The 23,341-nt window shown below is 43.5% G+C and overlaps 1 non-coding gene across 1 annotated transcript; it reads right to left on the reverse strand.

The window, feature by feature from the left end:
- Positions 1 to 22,194: 22,194 nt before the first annotated feature.
- LOC111722701 lies at positions 22,195 to 22,301 on the reverse strand. Its single transcript, XR_002771406.1, has one exon. It is a non-coding gene; the product is annotated as a U6 spliceosomal RNA (small nuclear RNA).
- Positions 22,302 to 23,341: the final 1,040 nt, after the last annotated feature.

A 23,341-nucleotide genomic window follows, 5' to 3' on the forward strand; every position in this document is an offset into this window, starting at 1 on the left:
TATATAATATTTAATTGATACAAGTGAGGAAGGAATGAGCATGTTAAAACAATACAGAATTTTAGATGGAATTGCTTACTGTATGAACTAGTAGTCCTATTTCTTGGATTCTATTCTACAAATAATTAGATATATATCTATGTACACACATGTATATACCCACGTACATTGCAGTATTATTTGTAAGAATACAAATGATGATTTGGAGGGACATCCAGTAATGGAAAACTGGGCATCTAAGAAAAATATGGCAGCGCTAAATATTATTAAGTGTGAAAAAAAGCAAATTGGAGATATGATCCAAGTTTTAGTAATCACTCCCTCCCTACAAAAGGAATTCAGGTATAGAATGGATATGTCTGTGCAAGCAGAGAATAACTTTGGAAAGGAGACAGAATGAGGGACAGTGGTTTTCCATGGGAGGGGTATTGGAGGGACAGATGAGAATTCCCTCACTTCCCAATCTCATTCCCGTATCATTTCTTTTTCACTTTTTTTTTTTTTTTTTGAGATGGTCTTACTCTATCGCTCTGGGTAGAGTGCTATGGCATCATAGCTCACAGCAACCTCAAACCTCTTAGGGCTGAGCCATCCTCCTGCTTCTGCCTCCTCAGTAGCTGGGACTACAGGTATCCACCACAACACCTAGCTAGTTTTTTGGTCTTTTTTTTTTTTTTTTTGGCCATGGCTGGGTTTAAACCCGCCACCTCTGGTATATGGGGCCAGCACCCTACTCCTTGAGCCACAGGTGCCGCCCTCCAGCTAGTTTTTTTATTTTTGGTAAAGACCAGGTCATGCTCTTGTTTAGGCTGGTCTTGAACTCCTGAGCTCAAGTGAACAACCTGCCTCGGCCTCCCAGAGTGCTAGGATTACAAATGTGAGCCACTGCACACAGCCTGCTTTGTTTTTTTTTTTTTTTTTTTTTTTGCTTTTTTTATTTTTAATTTAGGAGTCTTGGGCTCAGTACCCATAGCTCAGTGAGTAGGGTGCCAGCCACATACACCGAGGCTGGTGGGTTCGAGCCTACCCCAGGCCTGCTAAACAACAATGACAATTGCAACAACAAAAAATAGCCAGGTGTTGTGGTGGGCGCCTGTAGTCCCAGCTGCTTGGGAGGCTGAGGCAAGAGAATCACTTAAGCCCAAGAGCTTGAGGTTGCTGTGAGCTGTGATGCCATAGCACTCTACTGAGGGCCACATAGTGAGACTCTGTCTCAAAAAAAATACATACATATAATTCAGGGGTCTTGCTACGTGGCTTAGACTGATCTTGAACTCCTCACCTCAAGTGATCTTCCTGCCTCAGCCTCCTGAATTGCTGGCTTATAGGTGCGAGCCACCATGCTTCACTAATTTCCTTTTCAAATGCAGTGAGCCTCTGGTTAGTTGTTACTTTCTTTGATGTGTTTTTCAGTTCAGCCTCACGAACACTTAAAGTAGACAGGGGATTACCTTTTAGGGTTAGCAACCTCTGCTATTCTGGATCTGCTTCCAAATCCCCAACCACGAATACAGCACAGGTCTTTGGCTAGGAACATGCTAGGAAGCGATCGCCTTTTTCCAGAAAGGAGACACCCAGCTACAATCTAAACCAGTGGTCCCCATTGTTTTTGGCACCAGGGATCATGGAAAACAATTTTTCCATGCACGAGGGGTGGGGAAAAGGTTTTGCTGTGAGTCTGTGAGCAATTGATTTAATGGTCTCTGGGCTGTTAAACCTCTCTGCTAATGATAATCTGTATTTGCAGCTGCTCCCCAGTGCTCACATCACCGCCTCAGCTCCACCTCAGATCATCAAGCATTGGATTCTCATAAAGAGGAACCTCGGTCCTCTGCATGCACAGTTTACAGTAGGGGGCAAGCTCCTATGAGAATCCTAATGCTGCCACTGATCTGACAGGAGGCAGAGCCGAGGGAGGTGAGTGGTGGAGAGCAACTGTCAATACCATTGGAGCTTCGCTTGCTCGCCCACCAGTCACCTCCTGCTGTGTGGCTCAGTTCCTAACGTCCCAGGGGTGGGGACTGCAGATCTAGATGTATTAGGGGTGTATGTTGTTGGGCAGCCTTCACTCGCCTCTTCTTGCTGCAAATGGTCTGATACCTACGAGTGTAGTCTTCCAAGAGGTAAATGGACAAAGTTTCCAAGACTTAGAGAAGCATCATATGTCTCTCCTAGACATCCTCTGCACCCTCACGAACACGTGTTAAAATGAGAAATACGATATTGCACAAGCAACTGGGCCCCACTTTATCTGAAATTACAGTTGGCTGTTAATATTTTTTCTAGCTCCCTTTCAGTCCTTCCCACTCTTCCTGTTTTTTTTTTTTAATTGTTTGGGATTCATTGAGGGTACAAAGAATTAGGTTACACTGATTGAATTTGTTAGGTAAATTCCCTCTTATAATTGTGTTCCACCCCTTTTTTTTTTGAGATGGAGTCTCATTCTGTCACCCTAGATAGAGTGCTGTGGCATCATCCTAGCTCACAGCCAACCTTACACTCTTGGGCTCAAGCGATTCTCCTGCCTCAGCCTCCCAAGTAGCTGGGACCACAACACCCAGCTAGTTTTTTCTATTTTTAGTAGAGACAGGGGTCTAGCTCTTGCTTAGGCTTGTCTTGAACTTGTGAACTCAAACAATTCACCTGCCTCAGCCTCCCAGAGTGCTAGGATTATAGATGTGAGCCATAGGATCCGGCCTTCTTTCTGTCTCTTAATTTTTTTTTTTGGAGTCACTGTGTCATCCTGGGTAGAGTTATGTGGTGGCATCATACCTCACAGCAACTTCTAACTTCTGGGCTCAAGTGATCCTCTTGCCTCAGCCTGCAGAATATGAGGCTCACCCCAGCTATTTTTTCTATTTTTTTTAGTAGAGACGGGATCTCACTATTGTTCAGGCTGGTCTTGAACTCTTGAGCTCAAGCCATCCATCTCACTTGACCTCTCAGAGTTCATGAGCCATTCGCCTCCGGCCACCTTTTGTCTGTCCCCCCTACTCTGTTGTCCAGACTAGAGTACTGTGGCACTAGAGTAGCTCACAGCAACCTCAGACTCTGGATTCAAACAATCCTCCTGCCTCAGTCTCCCCAAAAGCTGGGACTCCAGGTGCCCCCAACAATGCCTGGATAATTTTTTCTATTTTTAGTAGAGATGAAGTCTCTCTCACTCTTGCTCAGGCTGTTCTCAAATTCTGGAGCTCAAGGGAGCCTCCCTTCTTGGCCTCCCAGAGTGCTGGGAATACAGGAATAACCAGTTTAAAATCATAATCCTTCCTCCAATTTCTAGAAAATATTCCAATGTAAGTCCACCATGTGTAATGTGAGCCCATCACAAGTAATGAAGTTCTGACTTCAAAATGAATTGTTTTGGGGGGGTTCTTTTGAGACAGAGTTTCAAGCTGTCACCCTGGGTAGAATGCCGTGGCATCATAGCTCACAGAAACCTCTAACTCTTGGGCTCAAGTGGTCCTCTTGCCTCAGTTTTTTCTATTTTTAATAGAGACAGGGTCTCACTTCTGCTCAGACTGGTCTTGGACTCAAGAGCTCAAGCAGTCCCCCTGCTTTGGCCTCCCAGAGTGCTAGGATTATAGGCGTGAGTCACCTTGCCCAGCCAAAATGAATTGTTGAGTCAAATCTGGCATACTCATGAAAGAATTGTTCTATGGGTTCTGGCAATAGCATATATACCATAATTATGCTATAAAATGCATTTCTCAGAAAAGCAAACAAAGGAAATAGGAAAAAACAGGCAAAGTTCTTTATTTTCCTCCCTGCTGCCCAATTCTGAGTTTTCAGGTCTGTGGAGAAAGCGCCAGATTCTGAAGAGTTGCTTCTGTGATCACCTTATTTGCCCCCTTTCCCCTCTTCACTTCTCCGTGACGGCTTGTGCTCACTTAGTATCATACATGAATAGCAGTGTTACCAAGTGGCATTGCAGGGGCTTCATCAAATAGGTAAATGATCCTTTTTCAAATAGGTTATGACAAGATTCTAAAACACAGTTGTAATTCTCAAAGGATTTAGTTAGTGTGGATCCCGTCTTACCTGGGAAGGTTGAGACCTACCGCATTTGAAGGGTTTGGGGACTTTCTCAAAGGAATTATTGGACTCTACTCACTAGGTTTTCAGGGGCAGTCACAGAAGCAGTGAAGTAACGTGTAAAAATGGAAACCTAAATTCGAAACCTAAAGTCGACCACTCCCCCACCCTCAATCAAACAAGTTCCCCTCTCTTTTTTCTATGAGAAGGGAAGGGAGTTTGGCTAAGCAAAGATGGAGACAGGGTAGGTGGAGGCAGGAGAGAAGGAGACGAAGGGGTGATGAGTGAAGAATTCAATACTGTCCCTAGGCCTCTGGTGTTGCCCAAGTCTTGGCAAAACGGGTTGGACTTTCGGTGGTGGCCTGTGGCTTGGTCCAATCTTTGACTCTCCCTCAGCCTTGGCGGACACCCTCTCTCCCTCCAGACTGCCTCCTAGCAAGGGCTGCCTTATGAGATCTTGTGGCTGAGTTTCACCCCCACAGGAAAGAAGACATCCAGTCTCCATCTGAGTGTTTGGGATATTTTTCAGGAAACTCAAGAAGAGAAAAAGGAATATAAAGAACAAGTGCTGTAGGCCTCAGTTTCCTAGTTTTCCACAAAGAAACCTAATCAATTGAGGCTTCCTCAAGGGAGCGAGTAGCTAGGATTTTGCTCAGCTGATCATTATTATTGTTGTTTTTCAAGATAGAGTCTTGCTCCATCACGCTGGGTAGAGTGCAGTGGCATCATCATAGCTCACAGCAACCTCAAACTCCAGGTCTCAAGTGATCCTTTTGCCTCATTCTCCTGAGTGGCTGGGACTACGGTACCTGTCACAACACTGGGCTAGTTTTTCTCTTTTAGTAGAGACAGGTTCTTGCTTTGCTCAGGCTGGTCTCTGAACGCCTGAGCTCAGGGGATCCCCCAGCCACAGCCTCCCAAAGTCTAGGATGACAAGTGTGAGCCATGGTACCTGGCCTGATTTCCAAAATTTTAAATCAAAATCATGGAGGCTTGAACAAAAGAGTACACCAGCAAGGGAAATAAATGGACTTTGAAAATGAAAAAAAGGAACATGCTGTTTCATTTGCATCATTTTAATAACTTGGGTTAGTCAACATTTACTGAGAACGTGCTGGGTACTGAATGCAATAGATGTGAAAAAATTACAAAAGATATAAAAAGATGTATTTTTCTGCTTGCAAAAATCTGACTAATTTAGTCTAATGGAAGATGCCAACTAAAGACTAAAGACTTACCTGCTCACCTACACGTACCATCTTACTAAAGACATAAGAACAGCTAGTAATACAAATAATGGAAACACAGCAATGTCCACTAAGGATACATTAGTTTCTACCACCAGTGAGTGCTGAAGAGCAGGCTCAGTGAGGACCTCAGGCCCCCTGGAAGTGTGCATTGCAGTGACGTATCCTCCCTGGGGATGTTGTGGTATGGCCCCAGCAAAAATAAGGCCAATGGTATGCCCCACATCCCTCTCACAGTCACACAGGAGTAACCAGGCAGGCCAAGTGGGTGAGTTTGAAGGACTAGTTTCCTACCCAAAATACCTGATTTTATTTATTGGTCTATTGATTGATTGATTGTAGAGATAGACTCGCACTCAGCCTCTCCAGAAGCTAGGAATACAGGTGCCCACCACCATACTCAGTTATTTTTTTTTTTTTCTTATTTCTTGTAGTGACAGGATCTTTGTATTGTTGCCCAGGCTGGTCTCAAAATTCTCACCTTGAATGAGGCCCCTTATTGACTGCCCCACACAGTGTTGGGATTACAGGCAGGAGCCATTGTGCCCACCTTCTCATTTTATTTAATCGAACATAACATGGTGGAAATTTGGGGATTTATGCCACATGATCTGTGACTATGTAAGCTCAGGATTTTTTTATCTCCCTTAAATTTATAAGAAGGCGATATGACACAGGGCTCTGAAGGTACACACCACAGGGAACACTCAAGCTCTGTACCGCCATTTGGCCAACTTACCATTTCGTGGATTTCATGTGAAATCAAGTCTCTGTTCTGGAAAAGGGCCCTCACCAGTTTTATCACTTACTTTTGAGGGGCGTGTCCTTTACGTTCCATAGCCTCCTTATCAGTGGTTTTTACTGGCTAAAATTGGGAAATCTGCTGAGAACTCTGGGTTTTGAACGAGAAAGTCTGCTGAGCGGCCCCAAGCTCCCTTCTGACTTGTGACAAGTATTTCTGGGTCCTTTGGAAAACCAGCTGTGTTACCTATCAGTGACGGCGAGCGGAGTGAGTGCCTCTGAAGCTCACTTAGTGGCTTAGAGCAATGCATCTCAGACCGCCTGTGCAGGACTACTTTGTCTTAATCCACCATGGGTCAGTATTTTTAAAAAATACAATAAAATAAACCACTGGAAAAATGAAATTTAAAAAGACATGCAAAACACAGCTCGATTCTTTTTATCAAGTTCAGCGGACATAAGATTTCTCTGTCCAGTTGCCACAAAAGTTCTAAACGCTGACTCTGTTTCTATTCGTAGCTCATTGGCGACTTCTTACAGTCTGCGGAATGGAACGTGAACTGGTCCCCTCGCTGAAGTTTGTGTGCCACTGGCTTAAAAGAGGATGAGACCGGGCAGTGCCTGTGACTCAAAGGAGTAGGGCACCGGCCCCATATGCTGGAGGTGGCGGGTTCAAACCCAGCCCCAGCCAAAAACTGCAAAAAAAAAAAAAAAAAATGAGGCTGTCTGTTATTTTCTTTTTTCTTTTTTTTTTTTTTTTGAGACAGAGCCTCAAGCTGTCCCCCTGGGTAGAGTGCCGTGGCATTACAGCTCACAGCAACCTCCAACTCCTGGGCTCAAGTGAGTCTCCTGCCTCCGCCTCCCAAGTAGCTGGGACCACAGGCGCCCGCCACAACGCCCGGCTATTTTTTGGTTGCAGCCGTCATTGTTGTTTTGGCGGGTCCGGGCTGGGGATTCGAACCCGCCACCTTAGGTGTACGTGGCTGGCGCCTTAGCCGGTTGAGCTATAGGCGCCAAGCCTGTATGTTATTTTCAAAGTAGAAGTCTATTAACCAATTGTTGGAGAATCAGAGAGCAGGTTCCTTTCACTGATTCTGTATAGTTACTTGCTCTGAACTTGAAAGTTTGAAATCAACATTTGTGCCTAATAGCCAGTTGTCATCCCTCCTGGCCTCCCAGCTGAGAGGCAAGCTTCTTCTCCCCACTCCTACAGAACTAACTATTCATGTATTTGCTTATCTCTTTTGCTAACGTGGAAGATCTCACTCAATACACATTTACTCAGTAAACACGGGGAGGAAGAAGGAAAGAATGAAATAATGCTGCTTAACACATCCTAGAAGAGAAGCGGGCACTTTACCTGCTCACCTACACACACCATCTTACAAACATTGCTGAGAGTATCCTAGAAATTTTGCTTTCACCCGTGTCACCAGGCGGATCTCCTGAGCTTGTAAGTTCAAGACCAGCCTGAGCTAGAGTGAGACCCTGTGTCTAAAAATAGGCAGGCATTGTGGCGGGTGCCTGTAATCCCAGCTTGGGAGGCTGAGGCAGAAGGATTGCTGGAGTGCAAGAGCCTGAGTTTGCTGTGAGCTATGACGCCACAGCACTCTACTGAGGGTAACAAAATAAGACTCTGTCTCAAAAAAAAAAAAAAAGATGAGAAAAAGAAAAGAAGAGAGATGAATATAAGGCTGGGCAAATAAGTTCTCTAACTCATCCTAGAAAAAGTGCTACGTACCTCATGGTTGAATATCACTGTGGTCACCTTTGATGCCAATGCCTGGTCCATCCTTCAAAGCATTTTTTCTAGGAGGAGTTTGTGAACTTAATGGTCTGACCTTGTATGCTCCACCACTAGACCCTGCACAGTCCAGGCCTGCAGGCCTCATTCCTGATGGCAACTGTGAGCTGAGGAGGATCATGGAGCTACCTTTCCAGAAGGAAACAGCGGAGGCCTGGAGTCACAGGCCTGGCTCAAATCCTGGCTCTGAACTTCGTCTCGGGAAATCGTGATTCAAAACTCAGCTTCAGGGTCATTTCCTCAGGGAAGTCTTCTCAGTTACAGACAGAGTCCAGCTCAGTTTAGTCTTAAATCTGAGGTAACGGATACTGAGGACCCAGGTATTTATCCCGGCTCTGAAACATTCCCCATTGTAATTATTATCTGTGACTCCATCACTAGGCTCTGAACCAGGAAGGCAGGGACTGGGCAATCACTAATTTTTGCTTCCCTATAATGACCCCATTAGGGTTTATTGAATAAATTAAAACTCATAAGCCACTTTTCTATGTGCATTACAGTCTGGTGTTCTATAACTAGAGGTAACTGGCCAACACAGAGGCTCCCGCCTGTAATCCTGGCACTCAGGAAGATCCCAGGAGCTCAGGAGTTCAGGACCAGCCAGAGCAAGAGCGAGACCCTGTCTCTACTAAAAATAAAAAAATTAGCCAGGTGCGGTGGTGGGTGCCTGTAGTCTTAGCTACTCAGGAGGCTGAGGCAGGGGGATCATGTGAACCCAGAAGTTTGAACTATGATGACACCGTGGCACTCTCGCCTGAGTGACAGAATGAGACTCTGACTCAAAAAAACAAAACAAAACATTGTGCCTTGTGGGAAACAAAGATCGTGGAAGAGGGTGGTGCCTGCGGCTCAAAGGGGTAGGGTGCCAGCCCCATATACTGGAGGTGGTGGATTCAAACTTGGCCCTGGCCAAAAACTGTTAAAAAAAAAGACCGTGGAGGATAAAGTTCTGGGAGGATGTGGGAGGATATTTCGGTGACCCTGATAGAGGAGAGTTTGGTCCTCTATGGTCCTAGTATGGAACATACTAGGATATAAATATCCTCTCCCTTTTCCTTCCATTTTAGGTGCAAGGTGCTAGGCATTGGAACCCTGATGCAAGCTGGAAAGATGAAGATACGATGTGATTGATGTAAACTGTCTTCTCAAAGAGAGATGCTTGCAGAGCTAAAGGAGAATCAGAACATTTCAGGGTAGAACCCAACTAAAATTAAGATTCTCTGAAATGAGAATCATTATGTACAAGATACCCTACACAGCTGGTAACTTTTGTTTTCCAGGTAATTGGGAAGAAACTAATTTCCAACACTTTTATTTTATCTTATTTTCTTTTAAGAAACTAATTTCTGGCTCAGCAGTTATGGCTCAAGTGGCTAAGGCGCCAGCCACATACACCTAAGGTGGCGGGTTCGAATCCGGCCCCAGCCGCCAAACAACAATGATGGCTGCAACCAAAAAATAGCCGGGCGTTGTGGTGGGCGCCTGTGGTCCTAGCTACTTGGGAGGCTAAGGCAGGAGGCTCGCTTGAGCCCAGGAGTTGGAGGTTGCTGTGAGCTGTGATGTCACGACACTCTACCCAGGGGAACAGCTTGAAGTTCTGTCTCAAAAAAAAAAAAAAAAGAAAGAAACTAATTTCTAATACTTTAAAGCCAAACTATCAGGTAAAAGAGTGAAATGAGACAGAGGCTCACTATGTTGCCTCTGTGATGCCACAGAGGCGTCACAGCTCACAGAAATGTCAAACTCTTGGGCTTAAGCTATTCTCTTGCCTCATAGAAAGTGTAGAAATACAAATCACAGAAGTGTATACAGGTGTCCTCTTTGGAATTTTGAACTTTAGTAAAATGTAAGAGCAGTATTTTAGACAGAAGGGCAGATCCTGCATAAGAAACAGTTGAAATAGTTAAGTTTTTAAAAATCATAGGCTGGGCAGAGCCCGTAACGCAGTGGGTAGGATGCCAGCCACATACACTGAGGTTGGCGGGTTCAAACCCAGCCTGGGCCTGCTAACCAACAATAATGACAACTGCAACCAAAAAAATAGCTGGGCATCGTGGCAGGTACCTGTAGTCCCAGATACTCAGGAGGCTGAGGCAAGAGAATCGCTTAAGCCCAAGACTTGGAGGTTGCTGTGAGCTGTGACACCATGGCACTCTACCAAGGGTGACATAGTGAGCCGCTGCCTAAAAAGAATAAAATAAAATAAAATAAAAATCATAGGCTGAAAGTTTTTCCCTTTAGTAGAGAATTTGTGATATTAGGCAAAAAAAAAAGAAAAGGAACAAATGTCAAGGGCAGCTGGGTTAATAAGTACAGCAAGCACATCTGCTCTTAACTCTGGAGACTAGAGTGCTGATGTTGATGGAGCGTGAGTGGAAAATTAGGGTGTTGATTGCAGCAGCCCCTAACTAACAGGTCCTTACTCCACAGCAGTATACAACGGGGTATAACTGGCAATACCTGCTGAACAGGAGAGGCTGGACTGGAATTAGAATGTTGGTGCTCACCAAAACCCAGTAAAACAAGGAGGACAGTGATGACTTTTTTTTTTTTTTTTTGAGACAGAGGCTCATTATGTGGCCCTTGATAGAGTGCCATGGCATCACAGCTCACAGAAATGTCAAACTCTTGGGCTTAAGGGATTCTCTTACTTCAGCCTCCCAAGTGGCTGGGACTACAGGTGCCTGCCACAATGCCAGACTATTTTTCTGTTGCAGTTGTCATCGTTGCTTAGCTGGCCTGGGCCGTGTTTGAACCCACCACCCTTAGTATATGGGGCTGGCGCCCTACCCACTGAGCCACAGGTGCTGCCCACTTTTTAAAATCTTTATTCTCTTTCATTACTCATTAAAAATTAAAATGCGATTTAACAGAAGAATAAGATAAGCCTGAGCTTTCTGTGTAATGGTCAATATTTAGAAATTTGTTCAATACATTTCAATGAAAATCACTGCAGAGTATTGCTCATACTTCTCAAAGAGATTTCCTTGGCTGGGCGAGGTGGCTCATGCCTGTAATCCGCACTCTGTGAGGCTGAGGCAGGCATATTCCTTGAGCTCATGAGTTCAAGACCAGCCTAAGCCAGAGCGAGACCCCATCTCTAAAAATAGCTGGTTGTTGAGACCAGCACCTATTGTTCCAGCTACTTAGGAGGCTGAGGCAAGAGGATCACTTGAGCCCAAGAGTTTGAGGTTGCTGTGAACAATAACACCACGGCACTCAACCCCAGGATCGACTGGGTGAGACTGTCTAAAAAAGAAAAGAAAAGAAAAAAAAACTCAACAATAAAAACCAAAGAGATTTCCTTTTGCTAATGGTTCTCTCTCCATCTCCTTCTCATTCTTCTGTACCTGTGTTTCTGCATTGAAACAAAGTTGACCCACAATCCCATAATTTCAACGAAGAATGCCTTCTAGGCTTGAATTGGGGGTTTCTTCTTTTTTTTTCTGAGACAGAGTCTCACTCTGTAGTCCTGGGTAAAGTGCCACGGTGTCACAGCTCACTGCAACTTCAAACTCATGGGTTCAAGCAATCCAATTGCTTCAGACTCTTGAGTAGCTGGGACTATAGGATTCTACCACAATGTCCAGTGAGTTTTTCTGTTTTTGGTAGAGAGGCATCTTGCTCTTGCTCAGGCTGTTGAATGGGGGCTTTCTATTCCCAGAGAATGAGTTATGGTTTTCTAGTTAGAGAAGTTCTCTTTGCCGATGAAATGGAATCCAGCCTTGCATATTTTCTTTTAAATTTTGCAAAGATTTCTCCCTGTATTAGGATTTAGGCAACTACCAATCTTCTAGATTTTGTTGTTGTTGTTGTTGTTGTTGCAGTTTGGCCGGGGCTGGGCCCGAACTCACCACCCTCGGTATATGGGGCTGACACCCTACTCACTGAGCCACGGTCACCACCCCCAATCTTCTAGATTTTAATTCTACAGAATTGCTTTCACTTTTTGAGAACCAAATTTGCCTTTTAATTTTTCTTACACTTATTATATTCAGTGTAGAGATGGACATTTTCCCTTCATACCCAACTTACCATATATGAGTAACCTGTGTTTTACTGTTTATTGCGAATGAAATCAGCAAAAAATAGAAAAGGTTCTAGTTAGGCATGAGGTCACTAATGACCTGAATTAGTTTGATACAATTGCATTATTTTTATTTTTTTTTTTTTTGAGACAGAGCCTCAAGCTGTCCCCTTGGGTAGAGTGCCATGGCATTACAGCTCACAGCAACCTCCAACTCCTGGGCTCAAGCGAGTCTCCTGTCTCCGCCTCCCAAGTAGCTGGGACCACAGGCGCCCGCCACAACACCCGGCTATTTTTTGGTTGCAGTCATCATTGTTGTTTGGCGGGTCCGGGCTGGGGATTCGAACCCGCCACCTTAGGTGTACGTGGCTGGCGCCTTAGCCGGTTGAGCTATAGGTGCTGAGCCTACAATTGCATTTTAAAAGATTAAATTCTAATTGTTTTCATAAAGAACTTTGTTGTAGTTTCACATATTTAATATAAGAAAAAAGAAGACCACCCAGTGGCCTTTGGATGGTTGAGGTGGCAAGATTAGTAAGGCCAGGAGTTCAAGACCAATCTGGCAACATATAGCAAGACACTATCAAAAAAAGAAGAAAAAAGAATGAGTACAGAAGTTGATCAGCAAACATACAACAGAGTAGGGACCTTAGTCTATAGATGTTAGTCTGTTTCACACATGACCTTCCCTTATGCCTACATCCCCCAGACAGTGTCACATTCAGACCTTCAAGCCTCTAACCCACTTGCAGAAATGTTATTTCTAGGACATTTTATGAGATCAGTTTCAGCTTCTTGATAAATGTTGTGTAATATTCACATTTACCTAGTGAAGTTTGATTCTTCCCACCAAAAGGTATGGCTACTCCAAGCAGCTAAAAATTCTTTAGAAGTTATAAACATATCAGCTACATGGAAATAAAGCTTCATCAACCATAGATATCTGAATTTCAAGAAAACATTCTTTGTTTTTCCAGCTTCTAAAGGGAACATTTATTAGAATTATTAATAATCCTAATCTCTTGTCAGACTTCTAGAGCTACTCTTGTACCCTAAGTATGTAAAGAACCCGGTTTTCTATCAGCTCTGGTTGTGAGGTTGTCAAAACGGTGTCCCACTTTCTGTCCTTCTCATATCTCATTATAAATACATCCTCCTTAGTAGAGGTGACCGAGTGTATCTAGATTCTTAAAAACTTAGAAATATCTTGGTGCGAATGTCAGCCCTGCCACTGACTGGTTTCCTCATCTGTAAAATGGGAGTTTCATGAGGACAGAGTTAATACACACAAAACATTTAGAATAGTGCTTGGCATAGAATAAGTGATCACAAATTGTTAACTATTCAAAAGTAACAGCGTGGGTCCATTCTCTGATCCGTAAAAGGGAATTATATTCACCTCATGAGGGTGTTGGATTAAATGAAGTCACACAGATAAGAGAGCACATAACTCTGGTCTGGTACTTAATATATTACCTAGCCCTTTCTGTTTCTTTTCTTTCTTTCCTTTTTTTTTCTTTTTTTTGAGACAGAGTCTCAAGCTATTGCCCTAGGTAGAGTAGCCATGGCATCATAGCTCACAGCAACCTCTAACTCAAGCTCAAGCGATCCTCTTGCCTCAGTTTTTCTATTTTTAGTAGAGACAGGATCTCGCTTCTTGCTCAGACTGGTCTCAAACTCATGAGCTCAAGCAGTCCACCCACCTTGGCATCCCAGAGGGCTAGGATTACAGCCCGGCCTCCCTTTCTGTTTCTTAAAAACAAAGCATTTTGAGTCACGGCGCTTGTGGCTCAAAGGAGTAGGGCGCTGGCCCCACATGCTGGAGGTAGCAGGTTCAAACCCAGCCCTGGCCAAAAACTGCAAAAAACCCCACTCATCTGAGCAGTGTAGTAAAAACAAGTTTAGGCTTTACGCATAGTAGGGGCTAAATAAATATGAAAAGTTCCCACTTCAAAGAGCGCTGCCTTTTGAACCTCTCTCTCACTCTCCAACTTCATGCCCAGCCTCAGATTTATGGCACCTACGTGTGTTTCTACTTGGAGGTTTATAACAAGAAAATTTTTTCACAGGTCTAGACCTTCTTTGTAAGATGACCCTAGACCTCTCACCAGTGGAACGGTGTCACTATTCTCACTCTAGCTAAGTAATGCTTGTTTTATATGAAGCTTTCAATAGGTAACACACATGAGGATAATAAAAAATCTGGCCCTGGGTGGTACCTGTGGCTCAAAGGAGTAAGGCGCCAGCCCCATATGGTGGAGGTGGCAGGTTCAAACCCAGCCCCAGCCAAAAAAACTGGAAAAAATAAAAAATAAAAAATCTGGCCCAGATTCAGCATTAATTCTTCTCTAAATAGAAGAGATTCACCTTGAGAATCTACTGAGATGACAAATCTTTTTTTTTTTTTTGAGACAGAGTCTCAAGCTGTTGCCCTGGGTAGAGTGCCGTTGCATCACAGCTCATGGCAACCTCAAACTCTTGGGTTGAAGCGATTCTCTTGCCTTAGCCTCCCAAGTAGCTAGAACTATAGGTGCCCACCACAATGCCAGGCTATTGTTTTGTTGCAGTTGTCGTTGTTTTAGCTGGCCCCAGCTGGGTTCAAACCTGCCCCCATTGGTGCACGTGGCCAGTGCCCTACCAACTGAGCTATGGGCACCTCCTGAGCGGACAAATCTTAACAGATTATAGCATTTTTTCTCATCCCTTACCTAGAAAAGCATATTCCATCCTGGCTCACTCTCTTTCATCTAACACTAGATTGGGTGGTTAGACTCGGTTTTTATTGAATCTAAAGAAGTTGTCAAAATTCCATAGAGAAAGCCCTTGCTAATTTTAGTTACTTTACCTATATTCTTTTAAGTGACATAAAATCACCCTGTTATTTTGTTTTGTTGTTTGCTCAAACTTTTTCACACAATGATTTCATGTTATTTTTATAGAGCAAAAGCTGCATATGCTAAGCTCAAGCCTGATCAAGTTTGAGTAAGATTTCTTTCAAAAAAAAAAAAAGGCTCAGCACCTGTAGCTCAGCAGCTAGGGCACTAGCCACACACACCAGAGCTGTGGCTTCGAATCCAGCCTGGGCCTGCCAAGCAACAATGACAACTACAAACAAATAATAGCCAGGCATTGTGGCGGGTGCCTGTAGTCCCAGCTACTCAGGAGGCTGAGGCAAGAGACTTGCTTAAACCCAAGAATTTGAGGTTGCTGTAAACTGCAACGTCACAGCACTCTACTGTGGGCAACAAAGGGAGACTCTGTCTCCAAATATATGTGTGTATATATATATAGTTGTTGTTGCCCTCAGTAGAGTGCTATGGCATCACAGCTTACAACAACCTCAAACTCTCGGGCTCAAGCGATTCTCTTGCCTCAGCCTCCTGAGTAGCTGGGACTACAGGCACCCACCACAACGCCCAGCTATTGAGTATGATTTCTAAGAAATAGGTACATAGGCTCAGCGCTGTGGCTCAAGCGGCTAAGGCAGCAGCCACATACACCTAAGGTAGTGGGTTCGAATCCCCAGCCCGGGCCCGCCAAACAACAATGATGGCTGCAACCAAAAAATTGCCGGGTGTTGTGGCGGGCGCCTGTAGTCCCAGCTACTTGGGAGGCTGACGCAGGAGAATCGCTTGAGCCCAGGAGTTGGAGGTTGCTGTGAGCTGTGATGCCATGGCACTCTACCCAGGGGGATAGCTTGAGTCTCCGTCTCAAAAAAAATAAATAAATAAATAAAAGAAATAGGTACATAGAGGTCATTTTATGAACCTTCTTTTGGAACCTTCTTTTGGAACCTTCTTTTTGGAACCTTCTTTTGGAACCTTCTTCCTTCTTTTGGAACCTTCTTTTGGAACCTTCTTTTGGAACCTTCTTTGGAACCTTCTTTGGGTCCTAACTTTGTTTTAATAACCAAGTGACATATTAAATAAAGATTCTTTTTTCCTTCCCATACTAAATTTGAGAACATAAAACCATATAAGTGGCGGTGCCCATAGCTCAGTGGGTAGGGTGCCAGCCACATACACACAGGCTGGTGGGTTCGAACCGGACCCTGGCCAGCTAAACAACAATGACAACTGCAACAACAACAAAAAAAAACAGCAGGGTGTTGTAATGGGCGCCTGTAGTCCCAGCTACTTGGGAGGCTGAGGCAAGAGAATCGCTTAAACCCAAGAGTTTGAGGTTCCTGTGAGCTGTGACGCCACATCACTCTATCCATGGTGACATAGTGAGACTCTGTCTCAAAAAAAAAAAAGAAAAATATATAAGTACTTTATTTTATAGGGATACATTTCCCTTTACAATACATTTAGACTTTTTTTTCCCCTTAGGGGAGAGTTTTTACTTTGTTTTAAATTTCAGATTAAAATGGGAGTAAATATGATTAGGTAATATATTTTTCTTTTGTAGTGTTCTTGTGGTGTCCTTCACCCATGAAGTGTGCCATATACCAGTGCAGAGTACAGCTGGGTGGGAACTTACCCAACCCCTCGCTCCTCTCCCCCTACTTGAATTTAATTGAATTTCTCCCTTAGGTTAGCATGTAGTTAATCTACTAGTTTCAATTAAATACTGAGTACCTGTGTTGCTTGCTTTCCATTCTTGTGATACTTTGCTTAGAAAAATGTTCTCCAAGTCCATCCAGATTATTACAAAAGATACAAAAAAAATCTGCATTTTTTATGGCTGAATAGTACTCCATGGCATACATATACCACAATTTATTACTCCATTCACGTGTTGAAGGACACTTGGGTTGTTTCCACATCTTTGCTGCTATAAACATTTGAGTGCAAATGTCCTTATGGTGAAATGTTTTCTTTCTTTTGGATAGATACGTATTAATGGGATTGCAGGATCAAACGATAGGTCTACTTTTAATTCTTTGAGGAATCTCTATACTTCTTTCCATAGAGGCTGTACTAGACTGCAATCACACCATCAGTGCACAAGTGTTCCTTTTTCTCTGCGCCCATGTCCCCGTGGGTTGCTTTGGGAACGTGTGATGTGGGCCATTATCACTGGAATTAGATGATATCTCGAAGTGGTTTTGATTTGCATTTCTCAGATGATTAGGGATGATAAACACTGTTTCACGTGTTTGTGGCCATTTCATCTGTTCTCATGAGAAAAGTTTCTATTCATGTCTCTTGCCCAATTTTGAATGGGGTTGTTTACTCTTTTTCTGGCGATTTGAGCTCTTTGTAGATTCTTGTTATTAGCCATTTGTCAGATTTGTAACATGCAAGTATCTTCTCCAATCCTGAAGGTTGTCTCTTTGCTTTGTTGATTGTGTCTTTAGCTGTGCAGCTTTTTAGCTTGATCAGGCCCCATTTATTTCTTTTTGTTGGTGCAGTGATTGCTAGTGGGTCTTCTTCATATATTCTTTCTGTAGGTTGACAAGATCAAGTTTTTTGGCTTTTTTTTTTTGAGACAGAGTCTCAAGCTGTCACGGTGGGTAGAGTGCCGTGGCATCATAACTAACAGCAACCTCCAACTTGGGCTTAAGCGATCCTCTTGCTTCTGTTTTTTTCCTATTTTTAGTAGAGAGGGGGTCACTTTTGCTCAGGCTGGTCTCAAACCCGTGAACTCAGGCAATCCACCTGCCTCAGCCTCCCAGAGTGCTAGGATTACAGGCGTAAGCCACTGCACCCAGCCAGCTTAAGGGTTTTTCTCACCCTTTCTTCTAGGGTTTTTATCATCTTATGTCTTAGATTCAAATCTTTTATCCATCATGAGTTAATTTTTGTAAGTGGTGAGAGGTGTAGGTATAGTTTCAGTTTTGTACCTGTGGCTAACCAGTTCTTCAAGCACCCTTTATTGAATAGGGGTTCTTTTCCACAGTGGATTTGTTTGCTTTGGCAAAGATCAGATGGCAAGATGAGGTTTGTCCCACCTCTACATTCTATGTTCTGTTCCGTAGATCTGTCTCTATTTTTATGCCAATACCATGAGGTTTTGATCACTATAGACTCATAGTATAATCTCAAGTCTGGTAAATGATGCCTCCAGATTTGTTTTTATTTTGTAGAATTGTGCTGGCTATTTGGGTTTTTTTTTTTTTTCTGCTTACATATGAAATGTAAAACTATTTTTTCAAGATTTTCAAAGTATGACATTGAATTTTAATGGGAATTGCATTAAATCTGTAGACAGCTTTGGGTGGTGTAGACATTTTAACAATGTTAATCTTCCAAGCCATGAGCATGGTATGCTCTTTCATCTGGGAATAGCCTTGTTATTTCTTTTTTTTTTTTTTTGAGACAGAGCCTCAAGCTGTCCCCCTGGGCAGAGTGCCATGGCATTACAGCTCACAGCAACCTCCAACTCCTGGGCTCAAGCGAGTCTCCTGCCTCCGCCTCCCAAGTAGCTGGGACCACAGGCGCCCGCCACAACGCCCGGCTATTTTTTGGTTGCAGCCGTCATCGTTGTTTGGCGGGTCCGGGCTGGGGATTCGAACCCGACAGCTTAGGTGTACGTGGCTGGCGCCTTAGCCGGTTGAGCTATAGGCGCCGAGCCAGCCTTGTTATTTCTTGTCTCAGTGTTTCATGGTCCTCTCTGTCCAGATGCTTCACATCCTTTGCTCTGAGTGGAGGTTGGACGGTTTCAGCTGTCTCGAGGGCACACTGTAAGGGTTTACATCACTCCCTCTGGATGAAGCAATCAACGAAAACCTACACTATACCTCAGAAACACAAACTGTGTACCCTCATCATTCGTACTCTCATATTAATCTCAATTTACTAGTTGAATTGATGCTATTATTTTCCACATCAGCAATCCATTTTCCTTATTCAGTAAAGAGGATAGCCATTTATTGTATGTCCATATTCGACACAGTCCCACGACTTTTCTTGGAAGTCTACGGCCCTGGGCATCGGCACGGGTCGGGTGAGGTGGCCGATGCAGCATGTGGTGCTGGTTCAGAACAGCCCACACGCCTGAGGGGTTTGTTCACAGTTCCGCTTCCTGCTAAGGAATCATTCTTTAGAAATTATACATAGTATTTGCTTTTACTTTTTATTTATTTATTTGTTTATTTATTAGAGATAGGGTCTTGCTCTGTTGCCCAGGCTAGAGTGCAGTGGTGCAATTATGGTTCACTGTAACCTTGAACTCCAGAGCTCAAGCCATCCTCCCATGTTAGCCTACTGAGTACTTAGAATTAAAGGCATGCACCGCCATGCCTGGCTACTTTTTTCTTATTTTCTATAGAGATGGGGTCTTGCTGTGTTACTCAGGCTGGTCTCAAACTCCTCGCCTCCAAGCAATCCTCCTGCCTTGGTGTCTCTCAGTGCTGGAATTATAGGTGTGACCTACTGTGCCCGAATTATAGGTGTGACCTACTGTGCCCATCCACTGTTTGGCTTTATAATTTTCATGTTATGTAAGGGTAAAAGATTCAGTACAGAGTTGGACAATTGATTTATGAACTTTTGCGCTAGTTAAGCATGCCTAAAAAGTCTTCCAGGATTCAGTGGTGGCTAGAATGTTAGCTAGAACATTTCTTGTTACTTTATTGGCCCACCCGCTCAAGGGAAGCAGACATGGAACACTGTGCTTGCACTGCACAGTATTAATGTTCAATGATGTTGTAAAACTTCAGCATACAACAGGAACAGCCAGGCATGGTGGCCCCCACCTGTAATCCTAGCACCTCGGGAGACTGAGGTGGGTGGATTTCTTAAGCTCATGACTTAAAGACCAGCCTAAGCAAGGTGAAGAACTTTGTCTCTACTAACAATAGAAAAACTAGCCAGGTGTTGAGACTAGCTACTCAGGAGGCTGAGTCAAAAAGACTGCTTCAGCCCAAGAGTTTGAGGTTGCTGTGAGCTATGATGATGCCTCGGCACTCTAGCCAGGGTGACAGAGTGAGACTGTCTAAAACAAAACAAAACAAAACAAAATAGAGCTAGTAATAAAAATTGATGCTACCACTGTGTTTGTCACAACCTTATAATGTAATAACTACATTTAATAAACATCATGCATAGAGCTACACCCAATAATTCACATACACTATCTTAGCTCTCAGAACTACCTGCGGTGTACATGCTATTACTTACCGCAGGAAACTGGCACAGATGTTTGATTACATATAGCTGATAAGTGAAGGAGTCAAGGTTTGAGCTCTGGTCAGCTAATCTTTCCACTCTAATTATTATTATTCTTACTTAGAGAAAGTCTCACTTTGTCACCCTCAGTAGAGTGCTGTGGCATCACAGCTCACAGCAACCTCCAGCTCTTGGGCTTAGGTGATTCTCTGGCCTCAGCCTCCCAAGTAGCTGGGACTATAGGCACCTGCCACAATGCCTGGCTATTTTTTTGGTTGCAGTTTGGCTGGGTTTGAACCTGCTGCCTTCGGCATATGAGGCTAGTGCCCTACTCACTAAGCCACAGGCACCGCCCTGCCACTCTGTAATTATTAATGATAACTGAAATCAGTAAGTTTGTTTATCACTTGAATAGGTTGAAGTCTGGTTTGTTAAAATCTGAGTTTTGTCTTTAGTAACTTAAATAAGCTCAAAGTTAAGTTACTAGTAGTTGTGAATGAGACTATGTCATGGGCCTACGCCTCATTTTTTTTCTTTTTTTAAGGCTAATCAAGTGAAGCCGTGGGAGTAGAGAAGGAACAGAGGAATCTGTAACTGGTTGTGATCAATTTGTGGTGAACACCACTGTACTTACAAAGATAAACTTTATATTTTTTTCTTTCATTTGCTAGTTTTCAGGATACCCCAAATGAAGTTGATTTCAGCCTTGAATAAATATGTTAAAAATATTTTTACTAAAGCATTATCTAAACAAATCGGTGTGAATTAAAGCTGGTCAATGTGTATCACTTAGAAACCTAGCTCAACTTTTTGTACAGCAAATTATGCTTAGACAAACAGAGACCATTTGTCTGTGTAAATATTGGCCTTTTGCTGTCTGCACAAAATGGAGCTGAGCCGTCGAGATGTGTTGCCTTCTGCAATGGCTAATAGATTTTAAAAACTGCTCACTAACTAGATTAACAAAGCACAATCATTATGAGTTTGGTGGCCTGTCATTTTCTTTGAATGGATTAGGTTGAATACATCGGGCTTTTCTAAAGCATCTCTAAAGACCACAACCCCATTCACTCCCTCTCCCTAGCTCCTGGATTTCTAGTCTATTCCTCTTTCCAACACTTAACTAATGTCTACTTTGAAATGTCCAAACCTGCCTTGTGTTGAAGTTTTATAGTAAATGATAGCAAATAATTCTTCCTAACTGAATCACTCACCACATCTCGGATGGTATGTGATTAGCACAATTATTATTCTTTCTTTCTTTTTTTCATTTATTTATTTGAGACAGAGTCTCTCTCTCTGTGTCACTCTAAGTAGAATACTATGGCATCATCACAGCTCATAGCAACCTCACTCTCTTGGGCTCAAGAGATCCTCTTGCATCAGCCTCCCAAGAAGCTGGGACTATAGGCCCCCACTATGGTACTCGGTTAGTTTTTCTATTTTTAGTAGCGATGGAATCTTGCTCTTGCTCAGGCTGGTCTCAAACTCCTGAGCTCAAGCAATCCACCTGCCTCGGCCTCTCAGAATGCTAAGATTACAAGTGTGAGCCACGACCCAGCCCATTCTTTTTTTTTTGAGATAAGAGTCTCAAGCTGTCACCCTAGGTAGAGTGCTGTGATGTCACAGCTCGCAGCAACCTCTAACTCCTGGGCTTAAGCAATTCTCTTGCCTCAGCCTCCTGAGTAGCTGAGACTATAGGCACCCGCCACAATGCCCAACTATTTTTTGTTGCAGTTGTCACTGTTGTTTTAGCTGGCCTAGGCCGGGTTTGACCCTGCCAGCTTTGGTGTATATGGCCAGGGCACTACCCACTGAGCTGCAGGCATCGCCTAGCCCATTATTCTTATTTCTTAAAAGTAATTGATATTGCTGTCCATATGCAGACAAGCATCAGAATTAGTTTTTACAGACATTTGCTAAAGCCATAGAGAGACAGGTATCAATTGTGCTATTGATAATCATATCTGTGACAAAAAAGGATCTCTTTCCTCACCTACACAAGCTTTACTTCAGGATTAGGATTTTTTTCTGTTTTTTAAATCTCACTGTGTTGCCCTGGACAGAGTGCTGTGGTATAAACCTAGCTAACAGCAACCTCAAACTCCTGGGTTTAAACAATCCCCTGGCCTCAGCCTCCCTAGTAGCTGGGACTACAAGCACCTGCCACAATGCCCAAGCTAGTTTTTCTGTTTCTAGTAGAGATGAGGGTCTCGATCTTGCTCAGGCTGTCTCTCAACTCCTAAACTGAAGGAAGGGAAAACTGAGGAAAGGCTAAGAGGTAAAAAAAACGTGGAGCACTTCACGAATTCGCATGCCATCCTTGCACAGGGGCCATGCTAATCTTTTCTGTATTGTTTCGATTTTAGTATATGTGCTGCTGAAGCAAGCACAGAAACAACTTTTTAAAATTCACAAATAGTCTCGGCAGCTATAGCTCAAGTGGCTCAAGTTGGTTCAAATCCAACCTGGGGCCTGCTGAATGACAATGACAACAACCAAAAAATAGCCGGGCGTTGTGGTGGGTGCCAGTAGTCCCAGCTACTTGGGAGGCCGAGGCAAGAGAATGACTTAAGCCCAAGAGTTGGAGGTTGCTGTGAGCTGTGAAGCCATGGCACTCTACCAAGGGTGACAGCTTCAGACTCTGTCATAAAATAAAATAAAATAGGGTGGCACCTGTGGCTCAAAGGAATAGGGTGCTGGCCCCATATACCAGAGGTGGTGGGTTCAAACACAACCTGGCCAAAAAAAAACTGCAAAAAAAAAAATTAAAAAATTAAATTAAATAGGGGGTGGGGCCTGTGGCTCAGTGAGTAGGGTGCCAGCCACATATACCAAGTGTGGTGGGTTTGAACCCAGCCCCAGCCAAACTGCAACAACAACAAAGAAATAAAAATAAAATAAAATTCACAAATATATGGAAATTAAACAACATGCTCCTGAACAATCAATGAGTTAATGAATAAATTAAGAGAGAAATAAAAAATATCTTCAAACAAACAGAGGCGGTGCCTGTGGCTCAGTGAGTAGGGCACCAGCCCCATATACTGATGGTGGCAAGTTCAAACCCGGCCCCAGTCAAACTGCAACAAAACAAAAAAAATAGCCAGGCATGTGGTGGGCGCCTGTAGTCCCAGCTACTCGGGAGGCTGAGACAAGAGAATTGTCTAAGCTCAAGAGCTGGAGGTTGCTGTGAGTTGTGACGCTACGGCACTCTACCAAGGAGGACAAAAAATATATATATATGTCTTCAGACAAATAAAATAGAAACACAACTTTTCAAAACTTATGGAGTACAGCAAATGCATTTTTTTTTAATTGAGGTACAAGAAACCCAGTTACATGGATTGTATTTGTTAGGTAAAGTCCCTCTTGGCTCGGCGCCTATAGCTCAACCGGCTAAGGCGCCAGCCACGTACACCTAAGGTGGCGG

The sequence above is a fragment of the Otolemur garnettii genome, unplaced genomic scaffold, assembly GCF_000181295.1.
Source record: "Otolemur garnettii isolate 467f Iridium unplaced genomic scaffold, OtoGar3 scaffold00323, whole genome shotgun sequence".
Classification (NCBI taxonomy): Eukaryota; Metazoa; Chordata; class Mammalia; order Primates; family Galagidae; genus Otolemur; species Otolemur garnettii.